Source organism: Meleagris gallopavo, chromosome 5 (genome assembly GCF_905368555.1).
Source record: "Meleagris gallopavo chromosome 5, MGAL_WU_HG_1.1, whole genome shotgun sequence".
Lineage (NCBI taxonomy): Eukaryota > Metazoa > Chordata > Aves > Galliformes > Phasianidae > Meleagris > Meleagris gallopavo.
Genome location: NC_139408.1, coordinates 33,800,169 through 33,809,039, shown reverse-complemented (window position 1 = coordinate 33,809,039; position 8,871 = coordinate 33,800,169).

Sequence of the window (8,871 nt, the reverse complement as noted above, 5' to 3'; positions counted from 1 at the left end):
AAGTGATTTTCAAATGTCTGACTTCAGCCTTACCAACCTTTAGAACACGATACTTGGTCACAGTAATCTCAAAACAGTTTGAGTGCATAATGTTGAAAAAGATTTAAAGAGTCTCACAGAGGTTGTTTAAAGTTTTAACAAAACCTGTTTAACAAAATAGTGATAGTTTGAGACGTGTGTTGTTTTTCTTTTAATTGTGTGCGATGAAATATTTACATACAACATCAGAGGCTTCAGCAGTTGCTGGAAGTCATGCATCTCTGTAATTTCTGACAAGTCAAACCACCAAACACTGGTGCTGCCTGACTTGCTATGCTCCATGTGCGTGTGTGTCCTGATGAGGATGACTTGAGCAGAGGCCTCTCAGGAGCATAGGCATTGTGAGGAAATGCTGGGCATTGTAATGTCCCATCCCTATCAGGGCTGCTTCCTCCTCATACAGAGCCTGTGGAGAATGTTCTTTCTCCCATGGCTTGCACTGCAGTTGTAATCGATGGGATTCTAAACAGATACAACTCAGTTGATTGTTCTCAAATGCGTAGGCTTTTTCTAAAACGTATTCTAGAAACTTGTGGGATTAATTTACAACTTCAAATAAACTAAGCATCTCCAGAGGCAATTCCTACAGCTTCTGTGTGGGCCCCTGTTGTTATTAGAGGCACCACCTGAATATGACAAATCTTTGTGCGTTCAGCCTTGAAATGAAAGAACTTATTTCCAAGTGCTTAGTGTGGGCAGAAGCAATAATGCTGTGTCAGATATTGCTGGTCATAAGCAGTATTCCTATTAAGCACATATTGGCATTATACATTAGAGAGCATACATTTGAATATTCTACTGCTACAAGACAGGCTTGAAGTTATCTTAAGTTCATCCTGTAAAAGGACTGATGGCAGGGTAGCATGAGGGCAAGGGTTGTTGGCTTGGTGCTTTAGGCAGTGATGGGCAATGGAAATAGTTTTGGTTGTCTTACACGTGGTAGGTGCTAGTTGTGCCCAGAGGCTGGTTTAGTGATATGCTCTGGTAGGGTACAAGTGAAGTAACACATTTTTGCTGCCTGCAGAGCTGCACAAGTTGCATGACAGCCTGTAGCTGGAGCATGGCAGAGGTGCCTGTAGACTGGCTGCTCCCAGCTCTTGATCAGTTTGGAAGAAACACTGATACTGGGCAAATCCTTGGATTTCTTGCCCCTTAAACTGTGCTTCATTTACTCGTCCTCTAAGAAACTAAGTTCATACAGAGTAACTTTAATTTTTCATTATGAATATCGCTCTTGCTTCAGAGAAGGTCCTGTTTGAAAATGGAAGGCATTGTAAGGGTCAAATGTAGTTCATAGCATCATTATTCATCTCCTGTGCTAGTTCTTTCAGAAGTGCACTCAGACACCTGATTATTGCAAAAATATTTTTGCAGAGCAAATCTTTCTTGCATGTGTGTGACCTAGAAATGTTAGTTTTGAATTCCAGTGAAACACATAATTTTAGTGAGGCTGCAGAGCAATGTATGAAAAACAGATAAGTTAGTAGTGTTTGTGCCTTTTGATTTAACAAAGCCTGTTTTCCTTTTGCAGAGGTACCTTTCTTGGCCTTCTGCTCTTCTTCCTCAAACAAAAGTCTTTAGCTACACATAGCTTACCATCTTAAGTATGCTTTAAAAATGGTAATTTAAAAGCCCTGTATGGCCAAAATAGTTCTGTTCCGGAACAACTCACAGCATGGTCTTTCAAACAGAACACCCAGCTACTGAGCTGTTCTGTGTCACCTCAAAACATCTGCTGGAAAACAAGGCTATAATAGATGCATTGTTCTAAGATGCTCTTTTTCCTTTTTGTTAAGTCTTGTTAAATGGCCTGTAGTTCATTTCAGTAGAACAGGGCCCTTTTCTCTTGCAGTAGGAAAAGCTTGCTTTCGCACATTCAGTAATACCCTTGCAGGAGGAATGTCTGTACTTTCTTTTACTTCTTTTCGGAGGCCAAATTAAAAGCTCATCTAATTCAAATGGTGGCTATTCCATCCTCTTAACCGTCTCTTTTCTACTACGTGTATCTCTCCCTTGTTCCTTTCCATTCCCTCAGTTATGATGACACTTGCACACTGAGAAGGGATAGTGATCACGGCCTTCATCATTTTCCATGACTATAAAATCTGTCACTTCCTAGATTGTGTTGTTCTTGCTCTTTGAATTAGTGGAATGCTTATGTTGTAGCACCTTCCTCCACCCCCAACTCCCCTTCCTTCTTTCCTTAGAAACGGTGGTAAAATTAAATATGCCTATTCCACAAGGAAGCTTTGTAGTGTCTAGAAATTTAGATGTTAAAAGTAGAAACTAAAGGTGGCTTTGAGATTGAGAGCTCATAACTTGAGAGGATCTTTTGGAGGTAGTCAGTGAAGAAAGAATCTCCTGTGGCTGTTTGCTTTTATTCATCCTTTGATCGAGATGTTTGCCTCCGAAATGGCAAAGTTTAAAGAATATCTACAAAAGCATCTGCTATGAACCAGCCCCTGAGAAAATGACTGTTACTGTAGGCAAACTGGAAATAACATTTCCGCTGCCAGATGAACTTTTAGACAGTTAAATTCTGATCACAGTGGGGAAAGGAAAAGGGAACACCAAGTTATGAAAAACACTTTTATTTAAAAAAGCAACGAAAAAAATCTATTTGAAGTTAATTGCATTCCATTTGGAGTACAGCTCATGATACCCACATGCCGTTCAGGTTTACTTTTAGCAAGTAAAATAACTGGAGGTTGTGAGAAACACGGCACAAGCATTTATCACAAGGTCATTTGATTAGTAACAATTTTATTTTAATCCACATCATTGTGTGAACTTTTCCCATTTCAAAACAATTGACTTACAGATATCTTAAGCTTAGACGCATTTGGACCTTTTAAGTGTCATACAAGAAAAGGACTTTCATAAAGAATACAACACTCATTTAATTATAAGTGGGATATGGAAAATACTGAGTGTTATAAAACCACATTTTGTGTTTAATTATGAAATATGCTTCTGTCCTTATGTTTGTGGGAATATTTATTGCATGTCTGCCATTGTACTGCATAAAGAAGTTTATGGTGAGTTATAATGAATTTGGGAAGGAACAGAAAGAACATACAAAGCAGTAGTAAGATGCTACATGTGAGTACGTCTTGACAGTCTTTCAATCTTTTCAATAATTGGATACATATGGAGCTGTATATTGTGGTGAGAGTCCCAGTCCTAAAAGATGTGAGAATCTGATTGTATACATCTCAAAGTAGCTGACTGGCATAAACTAATGTTTTATTGTGCTTCCTGGTAAAATATCTGGACTGTTTTCTGTTGCAAAAAGTAATTTTTAGTTTCTAGCACACATCTGATACCTGGGCCTGGTTAAGGAATTCCAGTGAATAGTAAGAAGCACAGGATCATCCAAAAGCCATGCAATATCTCAGAGCAGCCTGTTGTCAGCTGAACTGCCTTATCTTGACGCTTGTAACTTTTGCTGAGAAAAGATCTGCACTCTTTGGGTAGACAGCATTTGTTTTCCCTTGGATTTGGTACCATGCCTAAAAATATGAACTTCTGGTAGTTGATTCTTCTTGTGAGGAATGCCAGTGTGTCCATGATGCCATCCCTGGCTCACCAGGATGGGACTCCTGGATGCTAGGTGGCCATTTGACTATGGGTGACCACTGGCGGCCCACAGCTCCATATGTGGGGAAAAAAAGAGTAAGGATCTTCCTGTGGGAGAGGGCCCCTTCTGATGGCCACTGGGAACATCATGGGAGACTGAACCCAGTGCCTCTGTCTTGCTGACCAATGGCATTACTTTGTTCTCACCTTTCATTTTATGAGGGAATTTCCCTTTTGGACTCGTTCTGTTCAAAGTAATCTTTCTGTGATCCCTTTCCTCTTTCACACCACTGCCTGAACAGTCAGTCCCTGTTGTACACCCTATTGCCTTGGGAGAGTCCTGATCCTACCTTTTTCCTTTCATGGGACAGGCTGAAGCCCCTTTGGTTACACATCCTTGTCTGTGGTCACACAGATTCGATATTTGACTGTTCCAGAGATTTCAGTGAACTAAATAAGCTCGCTGTGCCCTGCGCTCTGCCAACCCTGTAAGCCCTTCCTACTTGCTTGTGCCATCCCAACACTTTTTAATCTGGGTATTCAGCTGAGATCCATGCTGTGCCATGCTAAGGCTTGACATTCTTTAAGTCCCCAGGTCGCAAACACAGCCAATACTGTTCTGCAGCGAGCAGGGAAGCTTAGGTGATAACTGAGATGCCTCTACAAAGAGCAGTCTGTGCTTTCAGCCCTTCCCAGACAGTTCCAACTCCATTATGAGAAGCAAAATAAACTGCCAAGTCTTGGAAGACACCAGACTTGGAAATGGTGACTCATGGCTTATGGACTTCTGGGTGCTGCAGTGAAAGCTGACCTGTATATTTAGGAACACTGTGCTCAGCCTCATCAGAAAAACTGGAACACTGTAGAGAGGGAGTGAATCTGGGGGAGTTGGTGAAAACACTTGAACAAAAAGGAGTTATTTTAATGTGATAATTGTAAGTGAAAGCAAGGAGATTAGTAACATTGCTTTTCAGTGAATACCCTTTGAGATGACTTAGCTTTTTTGTTGTCATGATGTAGGAATACATCTGAGCAGCACCAAAATGTGAAATACCAACAACATGATAAAGACATTTGTTCTTTATTTCTTACTGTGAAAACTTCTGGCTCTAATATAGCCAGAGCTGTATTTATTCTTTTAGAGCTGTTTTCTTTCTCAAAATGAGTATTTATGAAAAATAAGTAACAGAAAGCAAGCTCATTCTGTGCCAAATGATTCCTCTTAATCTGACATATTTTTCCTTCAGGAACTTCAGATGCATGAATGTTTCTGTGGGTTTGGGAAGGCAAGTAGCTATTTCCTTTGATCAGGTATCAATGTTAGCATTTGGGGGCTAAACCCTTGTCTCTGTTGGGACACTGGAACAGGTTCTTAAGGCCCTTATGGAATTTAGGGCTCGTGCCAGTGTTGATGAATGGACTTCTAAAAACTGTCAGGCTTTGTAGAAAGCTTGGCTAGGATACTGTGAGCTTGGCACTGGAAGCCAGATCCTGATCAGATAGATTTGCACGTAGGGAGGCCAGGCCAGGAGAATAGCTGAACAAATTACAAATGACAGCTAAAAGAGGGAAAAAGAATTTGGAAAACATCACGGATTTGGTGTTTGTGGGTTGACTTCCACAATTCTGGAACTACAGTTTTCATCAGGCTTTCAGTGGCTATTTGACTAAACTGGATCCTGTCCTGAAGTACAGGGGCTGTGCTTTTGATCACTTATGTTCAGTGAATTGAGGGGAAGAGGAAAAAAAGACAAATTAATTCTAGCTAACAAGAGATTTTTCTCACAAAAATAATAACGAACTTGCTCTGCACAAGGCCGACCTCTTCTGGGATCATGTGTCTTCATGTCGGGCCTTATGCCTGCAGAAATTCAGCTGTTCTTCTTTTCTCCAAGAGAGCATGAGCTCTAACACTGCTTTTTGTTGCTCTGTGCAAGGCTGGGTTTACAGACTAGATTCTTCTCGTGGGAAGTATTCTGGTTTGCAGAACCATCAGAAAGATGGTGACGTGGCAAGGGAAGGCTTCCACCATTTCCCAATAAATGATGCAGAACAATCACACAGCAAATTTTGGGAGCCTACAAAGTAATGGTATTTTTACTCTGACACTCCCTGAGGATTTCTGGTTGTTGCTCTTTCTCCTTTTCTTCTTTGTACTACTCTATCTCCCTCCTATGGGAAAAGTGACTTTCAGACTGTCAGAGATATTTAAAAACAAACAAACACAGAAGTTTTAGTTTTTGTGTGTGTCCTAATCTTCCTATTGTCTGCTTTTCAATATCTAGTCTGAGCACGAGTATTGTAATAGAAGGCCAGCTATCTAAAGATCTGTTTGCTCTGGGAAGAAAGAAAATCCTGTATTGCATGTGGAGAAGCAAAGATGCCTACTCCTAAAAGTAAAAATTATCCATTCAAAACACATCTGAATGAGTAGAGCCCATGGCTGGTGAATGATCTAGGAGAAATGTATTGATGCTCTTGATTAAGAGTGGCACAGCACAGCTGGAATTCAGCAGTTTAGCTGTCAAAAGTCTTAGGAAGAATGAAGCAAAAGAGGTCCTCTTTGAGGACTGGAACATAAAGTACCAGGAGTGTTTTATTTCACTAATATATAGAAAGAGTAGTTTTATTTCTCTGCTTGCAAAACTGCCAGTATGATATACAGCTTTCCTAACATGCAAGCTCTACAGGAAAGAAATGCCTACCTGTAAAACATTTTGTTAATCCCACCACCTTTGGCTAATGTTTCAGCTTCTTACGGTGCTGTGACCTGATGTGATGGGCTTTGTTTTGCATGTGTAACAGAAAACTGACTTATAAAACAATGAACAGAGCAAGTAGGAAGATTCTAATCATGTGGGATTTACAGATGATAGAAAAGGTTGCCCATACTCAAGTCTTTGTTTATATACTTCTTCTAAACCACCAACATGCACGGTATGAAATAGTTACTTGCGTTTGAAAGAGATACAAACTACGTATGTTGATTTATGAAGCTTCTTAAAAAACTCTAAAACAAGATTGAATACTTGAGTTGAATTTTAAAACAAATTTAAGTCTGTGTTTGAGTTGTAATAAACCTGAGTGGAAGCATCATTCATGTATAAGGTACCAGATCTGGCATCTTCTACAAGGTGTTGTAATTGCTCTCATTGGAGATGCTTCAGATTGATGTAAACATGATTACTTAGCAAAATCTTATTCTAACGTAGGGAAGCATTACTGATTTGTATCAAGAATGTTATACTAATAAGGAAATTTAAACCAAGTGGTGGTCTTGAGGTTTCCCTTCTTGGACTACAAATGTGCTGGTTTTCTGCAGCTGAGGACCTGACTACTTATTTTCTTCTTGAGTACAAGTATAATACTTGAGACTCGGCTTTACTCTGCTTTTAATTAAATGCAAACATAGACCCCCCCCCCCATGAGTAGCTCGATTTTTGTGGTCGCAACAAAGACTTGTAAGGAGGTGATCTTTAAAGGTCCCTTCCAACAAACGATGTTGTGAGTTCAAGGTCCCTTCCATCCTAAGCCATCCTGTGATCCCATGAAGAATGACAAGTCTTGAGATATGAAAACTGGAGTTGTGCTGGGTTTTACTAACAAAAAACTGTGCAGATATGTGACTTAACAGAAGCATCTGAATAGGTCTAAAATATGCTGAACCCTCCATGCATTTAAAGCACGAATAACGAATACTGCCTGTACTATCTTACTTAAGGCTCCCAGCACTAGGCACGTGGCTGCCTGGCCCTTATCTGTCTTTTCAGCTCAAACCTTTGAGGGAATTATGAGGATGTGCAGTGCATAATAGCTGGCTATAAATGGAATATGCTCACCTAGTTGCCCTATGAGGAGCGACTGAAGGAACTGGGGCTGTTTAATCTGAGGAAGAGGAGGCTGAGGGGAGACTTTATTGCTCTCTTCCAATACCTGAAAGGTGCTCACAGAGCAAGAGCGGGGTTGGTCTCTTCTCACTGGTGACAGGTGACAGGATGAGGGGAAACGGCCTCAAGTTGCACCAGGGGAGGTCTAAGTTGGATATCAGGAAAAACTTCTTTACTGAAAGGGTTGTTAAGCACAGGAATAGGCTCCCCAGGGAGGTGGTTGAGTCACCATCCCTGGATGTGTTTAAAAATCATTTGGATGTGGTGCTCAGGGACATGAATTAGCAGAGGGTTGTTAGAGTTAGGGTAGTATGATTAGGTTGCACTTGGACTTTATGATCTTGAAGGTCTTTTCCAATCTGAGCAATTCTATCATTCTATGAAATGCCTGCTTACTTTTAAGATTATTTTCCCTACAATAATTATAGAGTCATCTTGTATGAGCTACTTCCACAGAGGTATTTAAAGAAAAGGACTATGTAACAAAAAAATAATAGCTAGTAATAGCTCAGGTTGTGTAAATTGAAGATTTTAATGCTCACTGAGATATTTAAGATTCTCTTTCCTTCGCAAAGTTTTTTCTTTTGGTACATTAACAGAATGTTTGAAGTATTAAAACTGTCTTCAATTTCAGATTGCCTTAACTGCCTAGTGTGTGTTCATACAACAAATCTGAAGGGCTAGCTATGAAGCTGGGTATTGGTTAGACCTGTCTTCAGCTGTAGTACAAAGACTGCAAATTAAGTTCCTGAACATGTCGACCAAACTAATTTATTTCCAATTTCTGTTTACATAGCTTGCTGAAGCAACAAATCCTGTAAGCTGTGATTTAGGAGAGGTCCCTGTTGAACTGACCAGGGTCCAACGTATCACTGACTGCTACAAGTTTTGAACAGAAAGCAATCAATGGATTTTTCTCAGAACTTGGTTGTCAGCTGCGAAGTTAAACTCTGTTTAGGAAGAGTATCTCCCTCGGTGGCCATTTGGTGTGTCTTTCTGTTAAAAACTCTGGTCTTTTAAAAATTGCTTCCATGGGATGCGTTGCTGAGAAAAGCACTGAATGCCCATTCCCATCTTACTGGAAATGTTGCTGGTTGATGGATAGTTGGACTAGATGATCTTGGAGATCTTTTCCATCCTTGGTGAGTCTGTGATTCACGCTTCTGGAACAAACTGCCTCAGGAAGTAATAATCATAGAACAGCTTGGGTTGGAAGGGCCTTAACCACCGAGTTCCAACCCCACTGCCACAGGCAGGGTTGCCACCCACTAGATCAGGCTGCTCAGGGCAGCAAACCTGGCTTGGAATGCTTCCATTTAACTATATTAAAGTCATTTTTTCCAAATGTTTTTGACCTTGTTCTCAC